We start from the raw sequence: 26,399 nt of genomic DNA on the forward strand, positions 1-26,399 counted from the left end.
TTGCATTATTATAAGTATTTTGTGGAATGAGCTTTTTTTGACTCAGGTCAACATCAAGTGTATCAAAGCAGCTAATATCGCACACTGTGCAAAGTGAACAGAGCGCTTCAGAGGGGATGGGTATACATGAAGTGCAACTTGACCCATCCATTAACTAAAATATATTTATTCCACGTGACAATATGCTGCATCTTAGAACCATAAAGAAAGCATAAATACATTAAAAATTTCAACAATACATAATTATTGAATGGCAACAATAAAATGGTACAGTGTATAAATGAAGCATAACCCCTCCTCAAAGGACTTCAAATCTACAAAGGAGTATCTATGATTTATTTTTAAAGGTTAAACTTTGGAGTGTAATAATGAATTATACTATTCCTAATTTCCCTCTATATAATTATTCAAAAATGATAGATCACTTACAAATTTTAAAATCTACTTTAAAATCATATCCTCTCATCTATTCAATTGTCATTGGAGGACAACTCTCAGTAATATAATGTTTTATTTCTTAATTGAATATATGTATTTAAATATACATGCACATGTTTTATATATATATACACACATATTTTTATTTATGTATATTTTAGACACATATATTTTACACATACGTGTGTGTATGTGTAAAATATTTATATTTATGTATTTTTTAATAGAGGTAATATTTCTCTTGCAATGAAACTGCTTCTGCTTGATTTCTTTTTATTTTGTTGAGGAAGATTGGCCTTGAGCCAACATCTGTTCCAATCTTCCCCTTTTTTCCTTTTTATTTCTCCCCAAAGCCCCAGTAGATAGTTGTATGTCATAGTTGTACATCCTTCTAGTTGCTCTATGTGGGACGCCACCTCAGTATGTCTTGATGAGCTGTGAGTAGATCTGTGCCTAGGATCCGAACCGGCGAATCCCACGCTGCCAAAGCGGAGAGCATGAACTTCACGACGACGCCACGAGGTCAGCCCTTAATGATTGTTTTTTAGTCTCCTCTGGAAGCCTGTATATTCACTCAGAGTTGAAGAAATGGAAAATAAAATAGGATTATTAATAGTTGATTACATCTTTTACATTTTGGCCTTTCTGATTCTTATTTAAACCACTCACAAACAAAAAGACCTAAAACAAGTAAGCTATAAAACAAATTTATATGTATTACTTTGTCAGTCTATTATTTTCAATATATTTTGGGGAAATTTTATTTTAGGTTATGCCAGAGGCAGATTTCTAAGATGATTCATACCCTTGTATAATCTCCTCCCCTTGAGTGTGGGAAGGACTATGACAGGCTATCACTCCAATGGTTAGATTACTTTACGTGGCAAAATTTGTAATAATTTGTTATGCAACAATAGAAAAAGAATACAGAATACAAAGAAAAGGAATAGAGGGATTTAGAAATATATTAGGAGATTTGTAAAATAAAAATATATTTTTAAGGAAAATAAACAGAAAAAGTTGAAGCATAAGGTACCTGGTGTCAGGTTTCCTACCTTTTGTCCTGAAGTTCCCAAGCTGAAAGTCCTATATCTTAGTGGTTGTCCACTAACCTGATAAATCATGAAGATTTTAAGTGAAAGATTAATTTTGTACATTTATACTGTGTCATATCTATTTAGGCCATAAAATTGTTTTTATATGCACTTACTCATCTTTATTTATTATTTATATGTTTAATCTTTGTACATGACTAATACAGAAAGAATGAGTTAAATTTGGAGTATTGTCCATGATATAAGTAGATTTGAATTTGTTTTTATTATATGGTCATAAGCACAGTTAAGTTTTTTTGTATCATCATAGGTAGATCCTGGCAAAAATATGATGTATAAGATAGGTTAAAACTTTAAGCATCTAGCAGCCCTAAGATCTTGAAATTTATAAGTAGTACCAAAATATATCTGACCATAATATAGATCCTGAATACATAAAAAAAGTAAACTTTTAAGATCTTATGGTACCGCCAGTGATATGAATTAAGAGAGTTAAGTGCTTACAGCTTCGTCATTCGTGTATCAAGTGAATGTTAATCCTATAAAAACAGGAAATAACCTGTAATCGTGAATTTTCTGTGTCAACTTATTAGACTATAGTCCCCAAATTATTCAATCCAACACTATTCTAGGTGTTGCTGTGAAGATATTTTGTAGCTATGATTAAAGTCATACTGAGTTGACTTTAAGTAAAGGAGATGATCCTAAATAATCTGAGTGGGCTTGATTCAGTCAATTAAAAAGCTTTATGAGCAAGAATTGAGATTTCTCTAAAAAAGAATTTGGCTATAATCTTCAGCTGTAACTCTTGCCTGGCAGCTCCAGGCTGCCCTTCCTGACGGCCTGTGCTATAAAGTTCAACTTGCTCAACCAGCCCACACGATTTTGTAAACCAATTCTTTGCAATAAGTCTCTTCATAGATATATTCTGCTGGTTCTGCTTCTCTGATGGAACATTGATTCATACAAAACCTCTCTGCTTTGCAAACTTAACAATGGCAAAGGAAACTCTCATGGATATAAAACCATTAGGTGGATATTTTTATTTGTTTTAACATCATCAAAGGCATGACATTTAAGCAACTAAGCAAACAAAAATCCTATCAGGCAAACACATCTGCCATAGAGCAACTGAAAATTAGCAGCCCCAACAATTCATTCTTGACTTTAATAAATAAAAATTAAGATAATATCTCTATATCTTTATAATAAGTGTTCAAAATAAATAGTGCTTAATAAATGTTCTATGTGTATATGATGATTGCTGAGTTAATTTTCAGTTTGAATTATGCATATGCATAACTTACATGCATTTTTTACTTTGAATTATGCAGATACATGATGTGCATGCATGATATTGTGCAAAACAACAACAACAAAAAGCTAAGAGGAGCTTCTGAGATAGTGTGTACTCTCTTCTGAGGGCAAGCTTTAAATGACATTGAAGTCACATCACCAGGATTCAATCATTTCTGACAATCCCTTCAGCAGCAAGGATTACAGGCTGACATCTCATTATTGAAGGACTGAAACATGAATACTTTGTTCTACACTGATGACCAGGAGATACTGAAAGCCATACAGTTATGAGGCCATATCTCTAAAGAATAAACTCTAAAAATACTATGAAGAATAATAATGGGAAAGAAATATTAATTAAAGCTATATAATTATATATATCATAATATTTTATATTCATTTTACTTTTTTATTAAAAAAGACTTGTGGTTATCAGTTATTAATCTTGTTTACACAATAAAATTGTGTATTTTTAGAATTTGTATTCCTCTGACTCTCAAATTTCCTAAGAATTTAAATGGCAGAAAAATCATAAAAATGAGAGAAAGGGCCAGCCCCATGGCTTGGCGGTTGAGTGCGCGCGCTCTGCTGCTGGCAGCCCGGGTTTGGATCCCGGGCGTGCACTGACCCACTGCTTCTCCGGCCATGCTGAGGCCGCGTCCCACATACAGCAACTAGAAGAATGTGCAACTATGACATACAATTATCTACTGGGGCTTTGGGGAAAATAAAGGAGGAGGATTGGCAATAGATGTTAGCTCAGAGCTGGTCTTCCTCGGCAAAAAGAGGAGGATTAGCACGGATGTTAGCTCAGGGCTGGTCCTCCTCACAAAAAAAAAAAAAGAGAGAAAGAACAGAATAAAATTTATTTTAAAATTAAAGATTAATTGTATAATCTTTCTGGGAACTGAAAATATACTCATTCTTCTCTCCGGTTTTTTTCTTGTGTAATATGGAATGAAGTTGAAGATGCAGAATAATTGCATATTCAATGAAGGGAGTAAATTTGAACACAACATCAGAAGAAGAGTTGCAGAAGAGAGTGAAAATATTGTGGTTATTTTATAAATAATATTTATAAGGTGTTATAGACTGAATGTTTACATTCCTCCCAAATTCATATGTTGAAGCCCTAACTTCCCTATGTGATGGTATTAGAAAGCGAGGTCTTTGGGAGATACTAGGTTTAGACGAGGTCATGGGGGTGGGGTCCTCAGCATGGGATTAGTGCCCTTATAAACAGACAGCAGAGAGCTTGCTCTCCCTCTCTCTGCCATGTGAAGACACAAAAGGAAACAGCTATCTGCAAGCCATGGCCTCACCCAAGATACATTCTATTATAGCAGTCCAAACTAACACAATAGGTGTTGTAAGTGTTTAAGCAAGTGCAAGGGATTTGGTACCCCAAGTGCAAGGGAAAATTAGCCTGCACCATAGGACCAATTTTAATATTTCATCCAAACTACAGCGTTGCCATCAGTGTTGAAAAACCTCATCTGTCCAGGAATTAAGGATAAATATTCTCCATTTCATTAAATGAATTAAACTTTCAGTTATTGAAAATGTGTTTGACTATTAAAAGATAGCATTGGAAAATTACCAGCTATTGCTTTACCTTTTAACAAAGAATAAAATAATAAAACTAACATGGAACAGAGAGACACTCCCAGTCCACATAAAACCTCTGGGTGCATTTATCCGTCATTTGCAGATCTGTTATAGAGAGTGATGGGAAAAGCTATATTTAGTTATTTTCCTCATTGATAGATGTTAACTTGGAACAAACATTGCTCTTAAAATGGGCCACATGTATTTTCTGACTAATTAAATAAAAGTACAGAAACATTACATGTTTCTCTTAACTCCGTCTATAATTTATATAATATTTAACAACATTTTCTTAAAATTAAAACAATAATAGCAAATGAATCCCAAGAAAATAGAGTGGATAGAACTAGAAATAAGATTTGTTGGCAAAGGATTTGTGTGAAAAGTTATTATACATTTATTATAATTTTAAAAAGTGTTAATGAATTTTCCTAATTTCACTTCCTCCAAATATTTTTAGGCTTTGCTCTCTATGTAACTTTATATAATATTTTATTTCGAAAGGTTATCTGAAATAATTTCTTCAAATATCACAGTAAAGTCATATGGTCACAGGGTTAATCATTTTAAAGTATATTTATTCACTTTTTGCAGAAACCAAAAGAAAGTTACTTCCTACACTGACAAAAATAAAACTGATTTATTGATTCTCTTGCGCTTATTTCTTCTCTTTTGCTGGTAATAAATCACAAATAAGACCATATTTATGTACATACAGACATATATGTAAGGATATAATGTTTTGAGTACAGTTTGAAACGAATATATATTTTGATATTGATACAAGGAAACAGCGTCATCTTGATTTTCAATAATTCAGGAGTCAGTATTTTAGAACAATCACACATTTCCTATGTATATTCAAAATTAAGATCACATGATTACTATCAGAAAATCTTAAAGTGAATAAAATGCAAGCAGCACAACTGATTAAATTACATAGGAAGAAATCAACAGAATAAAAACTATATTCTAACTTAGATAAAAGTTTCTGAACAGAAAGGGAAACTTTCCTATGAAGAATGAAAACCATCGTCAAGTTAAAGAAGCATGTAATGCAACCTGATTCAGACCTTACTTGAGCGGACTGATTTTCTGAAGCACCATTAAAGGGCAGGGGCAGAGAGACATTTCTATACACGTAGATAACTTGCCTCTCTTCCCCAGAACTTCTCCAGTGCGTGGCCAGAGCTGGTTACCTTAAAAAGCAACATGACCAAGCATGTCACCGGAAGAGTGACTTCATCTACGTTTTCTCTGTGGCCTCTGAGTGCAATGTAGTAATTCCCAGCTGGTACCCATCTTTAAGGAATATGTAATTCCATATAAAAACCAGTATCCTAGTTAAAGTGTGTTTAATAGTGACAATTCCACATTACATTAATTACCTAGCTTCTCTGAAAAAACTCACTGTAAGGGACACTAAGTTTTTCTTATCATAGTCAATGAATCAGGAAAAGAACAAGTTATGATAGCTCTGATGAACCTCAAGTCCAGGAAGATAAAAGTCTAAAGAGTTTTAATGATTTAAGGAATTGGTTGCTCCAAATGTTTAGAGGTACAAAGGTTAAGCAGGCATCTGAGGACAGATCCAGACTGAGACAAATGAATGTGATGAACTAGAAGGAAGTTTTTCTCGCCCGGGGTACTTCTCTACAAGGCAGTTTACTTGTCCCCATGCCTTGGGTAATTTCAAAGCTGGTGGTCCCAAAATCACATTTTGAGAGACAGTGCTGTAAGGACACTTTTTCTTTTCTTTCATTTCATCTTCCTCAAGGTGTGGTGACTATGAAATTTAAATTTGTGCTTAAGAATATATCCCATTTTAGATCCATAGCTATAGCATAGTTGAAATTACAGATGTTAAATCAAGATTGACAAAACTGTCTAGTGCACTTTCCCCCTTCTCTCCTTCATGTTATAAACTTTGCTTCTCCTTTTAACTGAGTTTTCCACACCTACTGTTACTATATCCTACTTTCTCCTTTATAAGCCCACAGTATCTTCCAATCCCTCTTTCTAAAGCTTCTGTTTTATAAAACACCAGTGAATTCCCAATCGCCATATCTGATGGTTTCCCTTAATCCGTAATCATTTTGACATCTGCATAATTTGACACTCTCTTGAAATGTTCATCTTACAAATGAGTGTTCCAAGGTAACTACAGTGTTTTATGAAAAGCTTGGTTAAAAAAAAAATCTCTGGTGATCAAATTAGTGTGGGCTGGGATGCAAAAAATTGAACAGTTCTTTCTCTTGTGGTTTCTCAGAATCTTTCATATTAGTAATGCACCGTGCCAACTTCCAAGAGAAAAAATTCAGCATCTGCATTCTTTACATGACTTTGACTCTGTAACCTGCTGTTAAAACTCTTAGAAGTGGTGTTCTGTATCAAATGCTTTAAGAATACTGCGCAATGCTATCATGATTGTCTAAATATTTTTTTAAAACTCTTTCTGTGACCTTTGCTCTTGCTTCCAAGCTTTCTCTACAAACTTAAATATCCTAGAGCTTGTTTTTCTTCATGGCTTTAGTAGTTAAGGTATAATTACTAATTCCTAAAACATTGTCTTTATCAATTGTTTGAAGGCTATTGTTACATTTTAATTGTTGTATCTTCGTAGCAATATACTTCAACATGCCCATCACCAAAATAATCATTTTTTTCTCCAAAATCAATTACCTCAATTAAATCTTTCAATTCTAAAAATAGTAATAATCTAACACTATCAATGGTAAAACTATTAATTATTCCATTTAAATTTTTTAAAGTGTTATAGTTCAAGTTTAAAAGTAGAGAATATGATAGACATCCACTATATTAATTTTTAGCCAAATTTATCTCAGTCTTTTGTTTACAAAAACTGAAATATTGAATAGATAACAAAAACCATTTTCTCCGTCATTCGATTCCCCTTGCTGAATTATATTTCTTAAGCTTGTCATCCTTTTCAATGGAGCCTATATAGTCTTATGTGAAATACCACTTATATATGACCCATATAACAGTATATAGTCTTTGTAACTTTCTTTTCTTTTCTGACTTTATTTACTTCAGTTATATATGCCAGCCTATATGATCTATGTTATTTATTTATTTATTTTGTGAGGAAGATCAGCCCTGAGCTAACATCATTGCCAATCCTCCTTTTTTTGCTGAGGAAGATTGGCCCTGGGCTAACATCCGTGCCCGTCTTCCTCTACTTTATGTGTGGGACGCTGCCACAGCATGGCTTGAGAAGTGGTGCATAGGTTCATGCCCAGGATCCAAACCTGCAAACTGTAGGCTCCCAAAGCAGAATGCATGAACGCAACAACTACACCACTGGGCCGGCCCCTCTACTTTATTTATTTTAATTGCTATACAGTTTTGGATTTACTGAGATTTTCTGATCCATTCTTTTAATGATAAAAACTTGGATTATTTTCCAATTTTCCCTATTAGAAATTTTCACCCACTTTTTATATTTTCACTCTCACCCTGGGCTTTAGAACATTGTGATGTCATTTATCTCTTCTGAAATTTGTATAATGGATTTTAATTCTATTCATTTAATCCCTGTGATACATTATTATTCCATTGTTTAAGGTACTCAACATACATTTAGATTTATTTTATATCTCCAGCTTTATTAGTCTCCTTTCTGTCCTATATATGAAACTTCCTATGTGAGAGCACTTTCCTACTTCCAAAAGTTCCTTCTGCTCTTTCCATTTGTTAATTTCCTTGTTTTAAAAAAATGCTGGTGGGGCTGGCCCTGTGACATAATGGCTAAGTTTGACACACTCCACTTTGGCAGCCCAGGTTCCTGGGTTTGGATCCTGGGTGTGGACCTACACCACTTGTCAGCCATGCTGTGGCAGTGACTCACATGTCAAGTGGAGGAGGATTGGCACAGGTGTTAGCTCAGGGCTAATCTTCCTCAGCAAAAAAAAAAAAAAAATGCTGGTTATAGAATTCTACCTAGTTCTCCCCCACCCCTGCCAGCCAGTAGAAGATAATACTCCTCTATCTTCTTCCTTTCAATGTTGATATTTCAAAATCAACTACTAACCCAACTATGGCTCTTTTAAATACAATCTTTTTTCCCTAGATGATTTTAAGATTTTTCTTTCTATTTCATCTGGCAGGGCTTTTTAGTTTCACTATGTTGTGCCTACTGTGGATATCTTTTTATTTTTAAATACTTTATTGTGATACAATGGACATGCAATATATGGAACTTTGATATGTTTTAACAAATGCCTATACCTGTGAAACTATCAATACAATATGAATAATGAACATTTAGATCTCCAACAAAAGTTGCCCTTGTTCCTATCACCCTGCCCCCTCATGTGCCCAGACAGTCACCAATTTGCTTTCTATAGTGAGTTTGCATTTTCTAGAATTTTATATTACTTGATCATACAGAATGTACTCTTTTTATTTTGAATCTTTGTCTCAGCTCACTCTTTTTTTAAATCCTGATTTAATATCAATTATCTCTTCATCTGTTGATGGGCATTTGAATTTTTTCTAGTTTTGGCTATCACAAATAAAGCTTCTATGAATATATGTGTATAAGTCTTTGTATGGATATATGATTTTGTATCTCTTGGTCAAACATCTGGGATTAGAATAGATGAGTCATTTGATAGATGTATATTTAACTTTAAAAAAGCCAAACCTGCCAAATGGTTTTCTTTAGTGGTTGTATCATCTTACATTCCCAGCAGCAATGCCTGAGAGTTCTATTTCATTCACATCCTCACCAAAACTTGGTATGGTCAGTTTTTAAGTTTTGTACATTTTAATAGGTAAATAGAATTTACTTATTAGAAACTAATAGGTAATACCTAAAGAAACTGCTCACTTAGCATAATGGACTCTAGTTCTATCCATTTCGTTGCAAATGGCAAGATTTCATTCCTTTTTATAGCCTAGTAATATTCCATTGTATATATATACCACATCTTCTTTATCCATCCATCTAGTGATGGATGCTTAGGCTGCTTCTGTATCTCGGCTATTGTAAAGAATGCAGCAGTGAACATAAGGTTGTATATATCTCTTCAAATTAGTGCTTTCATTTTCTTCAGATAAATACCCAGAGAAATAAGTCAGAAGGAGAAAAACAAATACTGTATGCTTTCACTTACATGTGGAATATAAAAAACAAAACAAATTAACCAAAAAAACAAAACAGACACAGACTCATACATACTGGAAACAAACTAGTGGTTACTAGAGGGGGGAACAGTTAGGGGGTCGGTGAAATAGGTGAAGGAGATTAAGAGGTATAACCCACCAGTTACAAAATAAATCAGTCATGGGATGTAATGTACAGCAGAGGGAAAATAGTCAAAGCATTGTAATAACATTACATGGTGGCTAGAAATCATAGTGATCGTTTCGTAATGTATATAAAGATCGGATCACTATGATATACACCTGAAACATGGGATATTGTATGTCAATTATATTTTAATAAAAAAAAAAAGAAATTGCTCAGCTCTGGATAATTATTGCTTTTCTGAGATCTATTCCCACATTATAAGGATGGTCCTTTAACAGCCATGTCTGTACCACACGTCATTAGGTACCTGAACATAGTTGATTGATATAAGGTCTAAACTTCCTCAAAGTTAGAAAATCTGTACCTAGGCTTCATGGACTTTCTAGCCTATTGGAATCATCGTCTATTTATTTCAGCTCCAATTATCCCCAAACTCTATGTTTTATTGTTCAATATTCCAAAGTCTTGAGATAGAAGAAAATTGGTTTCATATGAATTGCTTTCTCTAAATAACAGAAAATCAGTGTTTAAGGGGAGAAAAGATTGAAGTAATGATCTAAACTGAAGTCTAGATGGTAGGAAAAAGCAAGAGAATTCCTTGGTTTCTAGACCTTTGCTACATACTGTTCGGACTGTGAACTGCAGAGAGTATCAATTGGAAGCTCATTGGAAACGTAGACTCTAGGTCCTAGACAGACTTACAGAAAGGGAAGCAATTTAACCAGACTTCCTGGTAATTTATATGCACATTAAAATTTGAAAAGCACTACTCTGAAGCACATCAGTCCTTAATTTTAGTCTATATCTGAGTTCTGGATCCATCCCTGCCTTTGCATTTCACGAACCAACTCTATAAACTTATAATCATCATTCCTCTACATTTAAGCCAGAATTTGTATTTTTTTACTTATAGACAAAAGTACTATACATATAATAAATGCCCCCCTTTTTTGTTGCGTAAGCTAGTTTCGGTGGATTTTTATTACGTATAATCATAAGAGACCTTAGTAATTCAGTTGCTCAAATAAAATTTCCATTAACACTGCAGCACAAACCTTGAAGTCTGGAAGTAATTACTGTAAATATCAGTGATGATGACAGATGTTGCATATTAGGTTTGACTTACAGTCATCTGTGGATTAATTTTATTATTTTGATCCATACTTGGGCATTTCACGTTAATGTGGATTATCCAAAACAAGCTGAGTTTCATTTTTTTGAAGGATCCATATAAAATTAATGCACAGTTTTTGCCAAAATGGCATTTTACCAGGCCAGGTAGCTATAATTATACATTTTCTTGTCCTGGAAATCAATAGGCAGAAAGGTTACTGCTATAAGAGAAAAATAAACTACTAAATCTTGAAATAAAAGAGTAACTAGCAATAAATGATTCTGAAACCTACTTGAATTGGATTAGGAGACATCAGAGATCTCATAAAGAAAATAAAGTATTTTTGAGTGCATTGAATTACCCTTCAATAATTCAAGTAGGAAAAATCTAAGATGAACAGCAGTATCTATAAAAATGGGAGCCTACTACTTTTGCATAGTAAAGTTCTTAGAGCTCTACATGAAGGTATGTTTTGTGACAGAAAAAAAAATAAAGTTAGCCAAATTTACATAATTCCATATCATAGAAAATTTTGCCATATCAATTCCTTATGATTTGCACAATTTTATTTGTTAGTTTGATCTTTTTAAGGGAGGTAAAAGAGGTGCATTGACAACATCTTTTACATCATGATCAAAATCTTGGTTTAAAGTGAGTTTTAAAGTTTGTTCTAGAAAAACAACACTAAGCTGAAAAAAAAAGTCAACTTGCAGTGTATTGTTCTTCTTCTAGGATTTATAGGAACCAGCAAGATTACACTTTAATAGACATAGCCCACTTACTTATAACTTTGAACAATCTGTTACATATATATGTGTAGATATGCATATATATTAATTATATGTATATTAATATACATAAAGAGAAGAAAGCAGATAAAAATAACATCCAACGGGAAATATTTCTAAGCTACATTCTAGAAATCATTGGTTTTTGGTGTCAGAACAATGGGTTAGCGTAAGGTAGTAGAATTCTAGAAAGCATGTCCTTGAAGCGCTGGTTCTCAAAACTCAAGTTGTGAAATTAAAAAAAAATAACCCATAAAAAAGAACACCAAATTAATAGAATAAATGGTGTTTGAGTAATTGTTTGTTTTCCATATGGCAGAATATTAATCTTATCCGCATCTTCAGATGATGTAGAAAAATTAATTCTAGGTAGTTGTGGTCTCAGTGTGAAAGATAAGACAATATAGGAGAATACCCTCATGATTTGGGGAAAGGAAGGTTTGTGGCATTGGCAATAACCATCAGAAAATGTTTGACTTTGCTGATCTGCTTTATTACATGTCTGTTTTGACACTCTTAACATTTTACCTTACCTTTATTATTTTCTCCTGTCAATGGTCTTCGGGTTTGACTGGCTTTATTTTTCTAATTTCTGGAGGTGGATGATTAGATCATTGATTTTTATATTTCTTCTTTCGAAAATATTTAAGCCTTAAATTTATCTTTAAATACAGAATTAGTCATATATCCCCCTCTGATTTTGATGTTAGTATTTTAATTTGTGTTTAATTCAAAAAAAATTTTTAATCTATATCATCATTTTTCTTGGCCCATGTTCTACTTAGGCATTTTCTTTCTTTTTTTTTTTTAAAGCATTTTTTTTTTTTTTTGAGGAAGTTTGGCCCTGAGCTAACATCTGTTGCCAGTCTTTCTCCTTTTTTCTCCCCAAAGCCCCAGTAGATAGTTGTGTGTCATAGTTGTGCATCCTTCTACTGGCTCTATGTGGGACGCCACCTCAGCATGGCTTGATGAGTGGTGAGTAGGTCTGCGCCCACAATCCAAACCTGTGAACCCCGGGCTGCCGCAGCAGAGGGCATGAACTTAACTGCTACGCCACCAGGCCAGCCTGGCATTTTGTTTCTTAATTTAAAACATTTAGACATATTTTTATTTTCTTTTTGTTATTGATTTCTAGATTAATGTTACAGCAATATGAGATTATGTACTATATTTTAACGCTTTAAAATTTGTGGAGGCTTTCTTTCTGGCCCACCATGTAATCAGTTTCCATAAATGTTCTCTGTCTGTTTGAAAAAAATATACAATCTAAAGTTTTGGGGGCCAGTACTTTATATTTTCTCATTAGGTCAACATTTTAAAATTATGTTGTTGAAATCTTCTGCACTCTTACATTTTGTCTGTTTAATTTTTCATTTAACAAGAGAATATATATTAAAAATTGTCCACTTTGGTTGTAGATTTATCTTAATTTTGTTTCCCATTAGGACTTTAATGTGGTTATTAGGTGTCTGCTAGGTGTCAGGGACTTTGTTTTTTTTTAAAGCTATTTTGACATAAAGATATACATTTTCATATTTCCTCTTTCCTCAAGTGATTTTTAGAAAATAATCCCATAAAAACAATACATATATAATTGTATTTTGGAGCTTATAACATAAAGAAATATAATATATCTGACAATAACAGCACAAAAGTGGGAACCAAGCTGTACGGGAATAAGGAAATGTGAATCTACCAGAAAAATGAAGAGAATCAGAAATGGTAAATAAGGTTAACATAAAAACATTATAAATACTTTCTCTCCTTTTTTCTCTTACCTTCTTCAGAAGGCATAAGATATTATAAAGTAATAAACATAGTGTATGTTGGGTTTGTAACATAAGTAAGCTCAATGTGTATAACAATAATACTACATGAAAGAGAAGGATGGAACAGAGCTGTGTAGTAGAAAAGTATCTATATATCCCTGAAACCATGTTATTATAAATCTGGGTTGACTTTGATAAGCTAAGATATATATAGTAAGCAATAGAGCTAAAGCTAAAATATTTCAAAAAATAAATCTAAAAACACTTAAAGAATTAAAATGTTAGAGTAGAAAACAGACACTAAATAAAAAATAGGGTACTAAAAGAGTAACAGAGAAACAAACAAACAATGTGTAGTAAACAAAAAGCAAAATAGGAGATGTTAAGATAACCATATCAATAATAATATTAAAAGTGAGTGGATTGAATGATCGAAAAAAAAAGGCAACATTTATCTATTGGGAAATGCACATCCAAATCTATAATGTCTACAGGATAAACAAGTTGAGAGTAAAAGAATGGAAGAAACATACGATGCACAATGCAGTCATAAAAGAACTGTAATGGCTATGTGAATGTTATGCAAAATAACTATAAATCAAACAAAATGTTATTAGAGATACAGAAGGACATCTCATAATGATAAATGGGTTAATCTATCATCAAAATTTAGCAATTATAAACATGCATGCACCTAAAAATGGAGCACCAAAATACATGAAGTAAAAACTAACAGTTTTAAAGGGAGAGGTAGACAATTCAACAATAATAATTACAGGCATAAATACACCGCTTTTAATAATTGATAGAACAACTAGGCAGAGCATCACTAAGGAAATAAAAGACTTGAATAACACTCTAAATAAGCTAGACATAGCATAAGTCTATAGAATGCCCCACCAAACTATGGCAGAACATGCATTCTTCTCAGATGCACAGGTAACAGTCATATTGAACATATGATAAACAATTCTTAATAAATTAAGCTTTTTTTTTTTTTTTGCTAAAGAAGATTCACCCTGAACTAACATCTGTTCCCAATGTTCCTCTTTTTGCTTGAGATTTGCCCTGCGCTAATATCTGTGCCAGTCTTCCTCTATTTTGTATGTGGGTCACTGCCACAGCATGGCTGCCAACAAGTGGTATAGGTCCACACCTGAGAACTGAACCTGGGCTGCAGAAGCGGAGCACACCAAACTTAACCACTAGGCCGTGGGGCCGGCCCCCTAAGCAATTTTAAAATGTACAAGTTGATAAATTTTGACAATTATATACATTATAAATTCATATGAAATCTCAAGGAACTCCAAATAGCCAAAACAATCTTGGAAAAGAAAAATAAAGTTGTTGGTCTCACATTTCCCGATTTTAAAACTTACTACAAAGCTACGATAATCAAAACAATGTAGTGCTGGCAAAAAAGAGAGACATATAGACCGTGGCAGAGGATAGGGAGCCCAGAAATAAAGCCTCACGTACATGGTCAAACAATGTTTGACAAGAGTGCCAAGATCAGTCAGTGGAGAAAGAAGAGTCTCTTCAACATTTGGTGTTGGGAAACTGGATATCTCCATGCAAAAGAATGAAGTTGAACTCTTACCTTACATCATACACAAAACTTAACTGAAAATGGATCCAGATCTAAACAGAAGAGCTAAAACTATAAAACTCATACAAGAAAACATAGGGGAAAAGCTTCATGTCATTGCATTTGTCAATAGTTTCTTGGATATATTACCAAAAGTACAGGAAATAAACCAAAAAATAGATAAGTTGATAATAAACAAAAAAATAGATAAGGACTTCATTAAAACTGAAAACTTTTGTGCATCAAAGGACACTATCAAGAGAGTGAAAAAGCAACCCAAAGAATGAGAGAAAATATTTGCAAATCCTATATCTAGTAAGGGGTTAACATCCAGAATATATTAACTAACTCCTACAATACAACAACAAACTAACAACTTAATTTAAAAAAATGGACCAAGGATAATCTCTTCAAAAAATGATGCTGGAACAATTAGACATCTACATGTGAAAAAATGAATCCAGACACAAACCTTACACTCTTCACAAAAATTAATTCAAAATGGATCATAGGCCTAAAAGTAAAATACAAAACTATAAAACTACTAGAAGATAATAGAGGAGAAAATCTAGATGACCTTCGGTATGGTGATGCCTTTTCAGATACAACACTAAAGACATGATCCATGAAAGAAATAATTGATAAGCTGAACTTCATTAAAATTAAAGACTCTGCTCTGTGAAAGACAATACCCAGAAAATTACAAGATAAGCCACAGGCTGGGAGAAAATATTTGTAAAAGAAACATCCGATAAACTACTGTTATCCAAAATATACAAAGAACTCTTAAAACTCAACAATAAGAAAACAAATAATTTTCTTTTAAAAATAGCCAATGACCTTAACAGACACCTCGCCAAAGAAGATACACAAATGGCAAATAAGCGTATGAAAAGATATTTTGCATCTTATGTTGTGAGGGAAATGTAAATTAAAACAACAGTGAGATACCACTACACATCTATTAGAATGGACAAAATCCAGAACACTGACAATACCAAATGCTGTCCAGGATGCACAGGAGTAGGAACTGTCATTCATTGCTGATAGGAATGCAAAATGGTACAGCAAGTTTGGAAGACTGTTTGGCAATTTCTTACAAAACTAAACACGGTCTTGTCATATGATCCAGCAATCATGCTCCTTGGTATTTACCCAAATTATGTCTATACAAAAACCTGCACATGGAGGTTTATAGGAGCTTTATTCACAATTGCCAAAACTTAGAAGGAATCAAGATGTCCTCAGTCGGTGAATGAACAAACAAACTGTGGTACATTCAGACAATGGAATATTATTTAGCACTAAAAAGGAAGGAGCTATCAAGTCTTGAAAAGATCTGAAGGAAACTTAAATGCATATTGCTAAGTGAAAGAAGCCAATGAGAAAAGGCTACATAATGTATGATTGCAACTATATCACATTCTGGAAAGGCAAAACTATAGAGATGATAAAAAGATCTGTGGATGTGAGGGATTGGGGGGGTACAGAGATGGATAGGCAGAACACAGAGGATTTTTAGGGCAGTAAAAATATTTTGTATGATATTATAATGATTGATATATGCCTTTACACATTTGTCCAAACCTATAGAATATACCACACCAAGAATGTACTCTAAGGCAAACCATGGAGTTTGGTGAATATGATGTGTCAATGTAGGTTCGTCAATTGTAACAACTGTACGACTCTGGTGGGAGATGTTGGTAATGGGGGAGGCTATGCATCTGTGGGGGCAACGAGGGTGTATGGGAAATCTCTGTACCTTCTGCTACAACTTTGTTGTAAACCTAAAACTGCTCTTAAAATAAATCTTGATTAAAAAAATGGACCAAGGACTTAAATAGACATTTCTGCCAAGAAGATATACAAATAGTTCATGAAAAGATGTTCAACGTCACTAATCATTAGAGAAGTGCAAATCAAACGACAATGAGATTCTACTTCACACCCATTAGGATGACCATTATAAATACACATATATAATATATATTATATAAAATATAATAAAGAAATTACAAGTGTTAGTGAGGATATAGAGAAATTGGAACACTTAACACTCACGCATTGCTAGTAGGAATGTAAAATGGTGCAGCATCTGTGGAAAACATATGACAGCTCCTCAAAAAATAAAACATAAAATTACCATATGATCCAAAAATTCCACTTGTATGTATATACCTCAAAGAATTGAAAGCAGGGACTCGAATAGATGTTTGTACAATGTTCACAGCACCAATATTCACACTAGGCCAAAGGTGGGAACAACCCAAATGCCCATCGTTGGATGAATAGATAAACCAAATATAGTACATACATACAGTGGAATATCATTCAGCCTTGAAAAGAAATGAAATTCTGGTACATGCTACAACGTGGACAAATCTTGAAAACATTAGTTAAGTAAAATAAGGCAGACACAAAAGGACATATATTATGCAATCCACTTACGTGAATTACTCAGAATAGTCAAATTCACGAAGAAGTAGAGTAGTAGTTTTCAGGGTAATCCAGGGGGGATAGAATGAGGAGCTAATTTTTAAAACATAACTCCTTAAACAAATAAACACAGCAAAGAGCACCTACGCTTGAACAGACAGCCATATGAAAATGTCTGTGATTTTAATGGTTGGAGTACATCAGAGGCCATATTCCCTAAATCACTAAGATGCCCCTGCATGAAGGCCTAACTACAAGGTTTTTTTATATATATAAGAATCAAGGGAAACATTTTTTCTTTTGATTTACTGATAAATTGCTATATTTTAAACAATGAAGTCTATAACTGATCATGTTTAATGATTTTGTGTTGATCATCCAGAAATAGTCCATCATGCATCACAGATTTAGGACATTTATAGTATGTGTTACATCCATCCCTTTGCACTAAAATTTCTTTTGTTTTCATTTTACTTTTTAACTATGACTTTTGTCATGTACTCTTTTGGAAACATATTTTCTTTCTATTTAATGTATACTTTATAAAAAATGTACACATTTCTCTTTGGCCTACACGCCACTCTCTTGCTCAATTCATTTCAAAAAAGAATGTGGGATAAATTGTGCAGTATTTTTCCATTTCTCCTTATACTCTCTAAACTGCCTTTCGCATAGCACGTAGAAAACACTTAAATACATATCGATTTGATGATTTGTGAGGATTGCAATAAACAGGCAGATTGGTCAGAGAAAAATATTAAAACCGAGGGACTATATTTTCCAGACATCAGTGTTTACTACACCAATTAGTGTTATAAAAATGATGACAGTTGGCCTTTTGACTATTAATTGTTAGGTCTCAAACACTTAGAAGTGTCACACTTGTAAAGGAAAAAAGAGTTTATTATTTAGTCGGTAAGGTTGATATAGTTTTAATAATTATCACTATAAGACAACTGCAGCAATAATAAGTCAAATATTTTAAACTCAAGCTGATTGAAAGTTTAGATAAAATCAAAATAGAGGAAAACCTAATAAGGTCTCTTCTATGGTTTCATTTAAAATTTAAAAATATTTAAGGAATATAAACCTTTTTCAGTTATTCAGAACTCTGTATAAGGTTTTCTCAATGCCAAGAGCGTTAATGAAATTTTGGACAGATAGATGAAAGAAACGGCATGACCAACTAAAATTGCCCTTTTAATGATAAATTCCTTATACATGTGTTCCATAAATCTGAGGATCTTAAGGAGACATTCATTTTAAACTTAATTATTTGATAAGATTAGAAATAAAATATTAATATGCATCTCAAAGATACTTCTATTTTATTATACATTTTAAAAATGTTCTCTGTTAACATATACTTGCAGGGAAAAAATATTGAAAATGCTCTTTGGAACACAATATTTTAAAGCACAGTAACTAGAGTAAAACCTGGGTAGCTTTTAGAATTTCCCCAAAATTATTTAATACTTTTCCAGCACAAGAAGTGCCTTTAGTAGGGATTCTTCTAGAAAAATGTATTCTTATCTTTTCTCACTTTGAAAGGTTCAATTCTAATATCTGCCTAATTATATTTCATCAAACCTCACATATATCTCAATTAGTGAAATTGTAAAAAATGTGAAAAAAAAATTGTATCTTATAATTAGAATCCCTAGAATCTTTAATTTAAAAATCTCACAATAGTAATAATAGTCACCCTTATAATTATATTATAGTGATATCATAATAGTGATTTAGGTACTAACCATAAAACTTTCAAAATACGATATACAATTGATATGAATTTATGTTCCTATACAATCAAATCCTCAAATCAAATGCTGATCACAGATCCTAATTGAAATTCTAATTTAAGCAGTGGAGAATGGGCTAAGTTAGTAATTTTTAATTAAGTTAAATCAACTTATCTCTATCAGACATTTCAAATTACTTTATATTATTAAAACAGCTAAATTAAAATCTAAGGAAAAAAACAAAACTATAGTAGAGATGAACACATAGCTGCAATTCTGGAATTGAATGAAACAACTTAGGTTCTTTAGGAGGAAAATAAACTACTAAAAAGTTATCAAAATATATATCAATGTTAGCTCCTTTTCAAAAGGAGAAATTTAAAATAATAGAAATCTTTAATTCTATATTATGGTCAATTGGGAGAAATTCCAGGGTGAGCGACAAAGCTCCTGCATTGAGTAATGTTAGGTATATTAACAGGAGTTGTCGCTGCTGCTGTTATTACATATGAAGATATAAATTGCACATCAGGTGGTTACGTGACAGGGTGAAAAATTTTTGAGCTTTGAAACAAAATAGAATTGGCTTTAGATCTAGTGCTGTACGTTATCAATTGGGCAGTTTATGAAGCATCATTGAAACCCTCTGTGTCTTAGATTTCATTATGCAGGGGAAAGAGGGATCGTTTCTTCTTTGAAGGGCTTTTGTAAAGATTAGACATAATTTAATTCTCCTGGGAATCTTGCAGGTTAGCGCCTGGAAGTCAATACTTGACAGAACAAATAGTACCATGGAGGGAGTAGGTTTGGGAGGAATCCAAAGAGCTATTGTGGAGGAGTTTGTTTTTTAGAAGGGCCTTAATTGCTAGTTTTTGTTAGAGAAGCGGTAGAATATTTCTTGTGTGAAGAGCATGAGAAAAGGCAGTGATGCCCTACAAGCAGGACGAGTGGAATGTTGATGCATTAGGGACTGTGGACAACGCATGTAAATTGGAGCACAGGAGAGTGAATCTGGCCCTTTCTCACTACCTCCTCTATCTCCACCCATCTCTCGCCTGAAGCATTGCACTAGCGGCTTAACTGTTGTTTCCACCCTTTGCCTTCCTCCAACCTATTTTCAACACAGAAGATAGAATGATCTTGCTAAATTTAAATCAGAAGCCAGATACCAAAAGACAAATATTGTATGATCTCATTTATATGCGGAATCTAAAAAAATCAAACTCATAAACACAGAGAGTAGAATGGTGGTTGCCAGGGGCTGGGGGCTGGGGGCAATGGGGAGATGTTGGTCAGAGGGTACAAAGTTTTGGTTATGCAGGATGAATAAGTTCTGGAGATCTAACGTACAGCATGGTGACTATAGTTAATACTGTACTGCATAATGGAAATTTGCTAAGAGAGTTGATCTGAAGTGTTCTCATCACACATAAAAAAATCATGATCATGTGTAGTAATGAATATGTTAACTTGTTTGTGGTAATCATTTCACAATGTATATGGATATCAAAGCAATGTGTACATCTTAAATTGATATAATTTTTATCTGTCACATACACCTCAATAAAGCTGGAAAAAAAATCTAAATCAGATCAGGCCACTTTTCTGTTCAAACCCTTCTAGCAGCTTCTCACATTATTCTGAGCAAATGTCAAATTCTTTACAATGAACTAAAAGGCCTCACAAGATGTGGTAACCCTGTTACCTAGTTGACTTTATTCCTATTCCCTACATTGTTCCAGCCTCATGGCTCTCAGTCTTTCTTAAACTTTCTAAGCATACTTTCCCCACAGGGTCTCTGCTCTTATCCTAAGTCTGCCTAGAATTCTCGGCTCCCAATAGGTATATGGCTCATTCACTTATTTCCCCTAGGGTGTAATTTAAATAACAGTGAGGGGTTTTTCTGGACACTCTACATGAAGATTCCCTTCTTCAACACTTACTTTCTCCAAATTCATTTTGTCTTTAGTGCTTATCTCAGTCTAAAATACTCACATTTCTCTATTTTTTATCTCATTTATTACCTTTCACTGCTATAGAATAGAAATGTCTGGCATATATAAATAAATATTTATTAAGCACTCAATAAATAAATATTTGTCAAGTGACCAAATGAATGAACTCTTAGGAAGACTAGATAAGTTAAAGATCTAAAAAATCTAAATTTTCTCTGCAAAGGCAAATGGTCACATGAATGAGTTTACAACTCCACAGAAATAAATTTATTCCTTCAGTTTATAAAAAACATTTATTATAGGACTACAAGATTTCTGATACTGTGGTAGACTCTAGAAATTCAGTCTCTCTCCTTTCCTCAATTAGTTTATAAATATAGAGAAATGTATTTATTTAAGTGAACTTCCAATCTAGAGATGTAGAATTTCAAAAACAAAATGTAATTAGTGCCTGAATCACATTTTGACGTATTTTGTGCTATTGGGATGACAAATGAGTATTAAGATAATATGACCCAACTTCTGAAAATAAAATCTTCTCTCTCTCTCACAACAAATACCACCCACTCTCCCACTCAAGAAAAAGTTAAGATGTTCACAACATTTGAAGAGAGGAAGGAATCTACCCTATAATAACAAAATATATCTTGTTTAATGAACAAGGATCCTAGTTATTGGTCGACTAATTTAATCCAAAATCCAAGTAAATATTTTAAGTTATTTGGAATGAAATAAAAAAAAACCTCTAATTATAAAAGATAAACAAGATTGGAAATGAATAGCATTCTAATTTGCATCAAAAGTACAGACAGGCATTTATTATAATCATACTCAGATTCATACCTCCAAAGTTAAGTTATACATAGTACATGGCAAATTGGATAAACACGTTTAAAAAAGAATAGTGCCAAATACCAACACAGCTTGTACAAAAGTACTCCAAAAACATTGGAAAAGAAAGGAAGTGTTTGTTTTCTATCTATTCAAGGGTAGGTAATGGGTGGGGAGGGGAGTCAGGGGCTTCACGAGCAAGCCCCCGTAGTGGATCTGGCTCAGCGATGGTATGTATGGCTTACTAGAAAGGCTGATTGTTTCTATTTCACAAATTAGGAAAATATGTTTTATCACATGAATGAAACAGATAGATATATTAAGAAATAGAAATCAAAATCTATTTACATTTTTAAAATAGATTGAGTGTTCATGAGAATTTTTCAAATGGAATAGACCTGAATACGGCACAAGGAATATTGTTTTATCTTTTTTGCTGTTAAAGGCACTTCACTCAAAATATTTGAGAGACAATCTAAGAGATTGAGATATTAGTGTTTGAAAAATATATTTGTTTCAATATATATTCACAATTAATAGGTAATTAAACAATTATTGGTCAACTAATTTATGTGAGAAATATTGCAGCCAGCCATTGTACAATAAAAAGAGAAATTAACGGGATTTATAAATCCTGATCACATGACACTTACGCTTATGTTCTTGTGCTCCAGGAATTTCTATTAAGAAGTCGAGGTATTCCAACAAATTTACAATATACCACAATATTTGCCAACAAGGTTTTTGAAAATTATCCAGATTAATTAATTCATTAACAAACATTAATTTATCAAATATACAAGAAGATGGTGTTCTAAAGATAAATAAGCTTACCTTTAAGGTATTTGCAGTTTTAAATAGGTTAAGATTTTGAGGGGAAAATAATCAAAATGCCTTTAAAAAGTTGAAAACTTCAAAAAAATCCAAAAGAGTAAAAAAGTAAAAATTAAAACAATGTTTATAGAGAAAAAATATAAAAAATATGAAACATAGAGAATGAAAGAATGGTTAAGAACAAAATTTGGGAGAAAAAGTTCTGGCATACATCATTAACCACATCCTGATGATGAGTTAATGCTATTTTATTGATTATATAAATATAGCTACCAGTTAAGGGTAGATATGAGAATGACATATTTTTTACTTTTTTGTATCACAATACATTTAAGAAAGGTTATCCTATTGCAGTATAGAATAAGTACAGTAAGTAGAAGGCAAATTCATATACAAAATAAAGAATACACGGTTCCCAATTTAAACACTAAGCAGTTAATCTTTTCTGTAGCATTATTTTAATTCTGGGGGAACTAATATACTATGAAAACATAGGAAAAAATTTCTATATGAAGAATAAGAATTATTCATTTCAATAGTTCTTTTTTTTCCATTGAGATAATAAGCCAACGTATATATGGTATAAGAAATGGCACTGTACCTAAACTTTCTGTAAGCAAAGGAGAAAAACAATTTAAAAGACACTGTACTTAAAACCAGAAAACAGGTTTTGGCATCTTCTAAATTGAATGAAAATAAAGATAATATCCAACTCTAACATTTCATTTCTATTAAAAAATGACAATATGGGGGACAGCCCAGTGGCGTAGTGGTTGAGTTTGCATGCTGCACTTTGGCGGCCAGGGGTATGCAGGTTTGGATCCCGGGCACAGACATGCGCACTGCTCATCAAGCCATTCTGTGGCAGTATCCCACATACAAAATAGAGGAAGATGCGCACAGTTGTTAGCTCATAACCAATCTTCCTCAGTAAAAAGAGGAAGATTGGCAACAGATGTTAGCTCAGGGCCAATCTTCCTCATATACACAAAAAATGACAGTCATTTTTAAAGTTATGTTTTCTTTCTTTGTTTTAATGAAGAAATTTTAATTTGATCCTTCTTAAAAAAAGTTATAAAAATGTTATAATTAAGAAAGGTATAAACAGTAAGTTATACTGTAAAAGTAACATAAACTCACATGTGGGGAAAAAACAATGAGTAAGAATAAGGTTTAGATTGTGTATAAAATTAAATTACATACTTCAGAAGAATGCTTTCCCACTGATTCATTCCTAGATGGGATGACTAGAAACTATTTTCTCCTCCTTCCTTTCTTTTAACGGCTTATATATACACATATATGTATGTGTGTATTTAAATATATATATTTAATATATTTAAATTGATTCCAGTTATTTGAGAGTATTTATTATTTTTAATGAAACAAAGTAATAGCAAAATCCCAGATTTGATAGTTGTATTGGTATATGCTTTCTTTATATGTTAATCAATATATATATATATATATTTTTTTTTGTGTGTGAGGAGATCAGCCCTGTGCTAGCATCTGCCAATCCTCCTCTTTTTTTGTGCTGAGGAAGACTGGCCCTGGGCTAACATCCGTGCCCATCTTCCTCCACTTTATATGGGACGCCGCCACAGCGTGGCTTGCCAAGCAGTGTGTCGGTGCGCACCCGGGATCCAAACCGGCGAACCCCAGGCCACCGCAGCAGAGCGTGCGCACTTAACCGCTTGCGCCACGGGGTGGGCCCCGTTAAGCAATATTTTTAAAGACTTAGAAAGTATTACTCACAAACTTTTGTCATCTGAAAACTATTCTCAATTATCACCACGTCTGCAGTTAAGTGAGGTAGGGGAGAGAAAAATTTCAAGAAGAAAGTAACCATTAATCTACTATTGCTCAGGGTTCTTACAAATAACAGAATCCATTCTGACTACTTATTTTAAAAAAATCACTAAAAGACAGTAGGTAATTCACAGAGTCAACACTAACAAACACCTAACAAGGATGGTGTTAAAACAGATCTGGGGGCCTCTTTCTAATACGAAAGTAAAAGCTGATATTCCTCAAAGACTCTTTCATTCATGCTGTTTATAGCCAATTCAAAGGCCCTTGAAAGTGCATTTCATTGGAAGAACATCAGTTACTTGCCTGCATTTTATCTATAAGGAGTGCTGGGAAAATGAATTTCCTGGGTTGTATTTTGGGAAGGATGGGTTTCAGGCAATAACAAATGACAAATGTCCACTACAGTCTGCTGGACCCAACAGTGTAAGTGTACCCAACAGTGTCCAGCTGGAAGTCAGGGACCTCTGGGTGCTGCCCATCGTCCCTGTCCTGTAGCTATAACACCACATTTACGTTCTTTATCCTGAAGCTTAAAGTTAAATATCATCAACACAATATATATTAATTAATAAAGTAATGAGACGGAAGAAAAAGGGACTCATATATAAACAAATACGCTTCACATCAAGGAAGAAAGTGTGGTTGGTGATCATTGTTCAAATTTATGAAGTTGGTTACAAGGCGTTATTGATGTTAATAACTACCTGAATCAGGGTCCTTTGACAACCCAGTAGGAACCTCAGTTATCTGTTTTTTGTTTATTTTAACTGTCAGAGTGAACTAGACCTTCAATCTCAAAGAATCTGTGGCTTCAGTGGCCCTAATTGTCAAATTTGCTTTAGTTTTCCATTTTTTTTCTGATCATGGAAGTAATTACAATAATTACAATTATTTATAATTACAATATATTTTCTCAAATATACTTTTCCCTTAGAGGGCTAGCAACTGTATTCCTCCTGATCACTAAAATCAACCACATGAGACAACATAGGAACCACTTTTTTTGCCTCAACAAGTGGTTCAAGGAAACTTAAATGGTCAGGTCATTTCCAAATCAATGACAGTATTGATGAAAACATTTCTTTCATAAGTACTATGATTTTTAAGCAGAGGCTAAAATTTTAGCCATAGGAAGGAAACATTTCCAGTCATTTTTCTAAGGATAATAACTGTGGGGAGGGGATTTATATTCACCCCTTCATGTCTTAACTCTTCTCTCCTATTTATGAGAAAAATAGAACCATTCATTTTTATTAGTTCAGAAAATACATCACATTCTGTAGAAGAGCACATTCACATTGTAGGGTATTCTATCCTAGCTAGCGCCATACCTATGTCTTCAATAGGCTAGTCTGTAAATTCTACAAGGCTAGCTGCTTCTGGGCAATGGGAAGTGTGGTAAGATCTGTAAATGTAAAATGTTTCTTATACAGAAGCAAGGTTGTATGCTATAATGTATTGGCAAGTAAGTATTAAGTACAACGATGGTGTCATAAAATTTATGCTAGATGAGGAAGAAAACTCCATATGCATAATAAATGTTTAAATCAGTGTGAATAAATTGCGGCAATCTTCATGATTAGCAGGGGTCTAATTTGCGCAATATGCCTCACCTCAGGGGGCTATACCAAGCTGCGAATTCAGTGCTAATGGTAGTCAGTTCAGCCCCAGTGAGAGGAAGACCTGGAATTTGAGTCCACGTATAGTTTTTATTCTCTGCCACTATGGCCACCATTGGTGGGGCCATTAAGCAAGCACTGGTGTGATTGTTGTGCACAGGTTGCTCACAAGATTATTAGAGGCACCTCTGCACTGAGGTATTTTGGTGAGAATTCATTTGACATATAAG

The 26,399-nt window shown here is 33.4% G+C and overlaps 1 long non-coding RNA gene across 8 annotated transcripts in view; it reads right to left on the reverse strand.

Moving 5' to 3' along the window:
* Positions 1–492: 492 nt before the first annotated feature.
* The window catches only part of LOC131393918 (uncharacterized), a 121,528-nt gene continuing 95,621 nt past the window's right edge, over positions 493–26,399 (reverse strand). For 7 of the 8 annotated variants that reach the window (XR_009216012.1, XR_009216009.1, XR_009216007.1 and 4 more), the window contains 2 exons: positions 1,494–1,550; positions 493–1,011 (listed from right to left, as the gene is read on the reverse strand). This is a non-coding gene — a long non-coding RNA (uncharacterized LOC131393918). The remainder of the gene's footprint in view (positions 1,012–1,493; positions 1,551–26,399) is intronic. The other variant, XR_009216008.1, reaches the window with a different exon arrangement.

The sequence above is a fragment of the Diceros bicornis genome, chromosome 29 (genome assembly GCF_020826845.1).
Source record: "Diceros bicornis minor isolate mBicDic1 chromosome 29, mDicBic1.mat.cur, whole genome shotgun sequence".
In the NCBI taxonomy this organism is placed as follows: domain Eukaryota; kingdom Metazoa; phylum Chordata; class Mammalia; order Perissodactyla; family Rhinocerotidae; genus Diceros; species Diceros bicornis.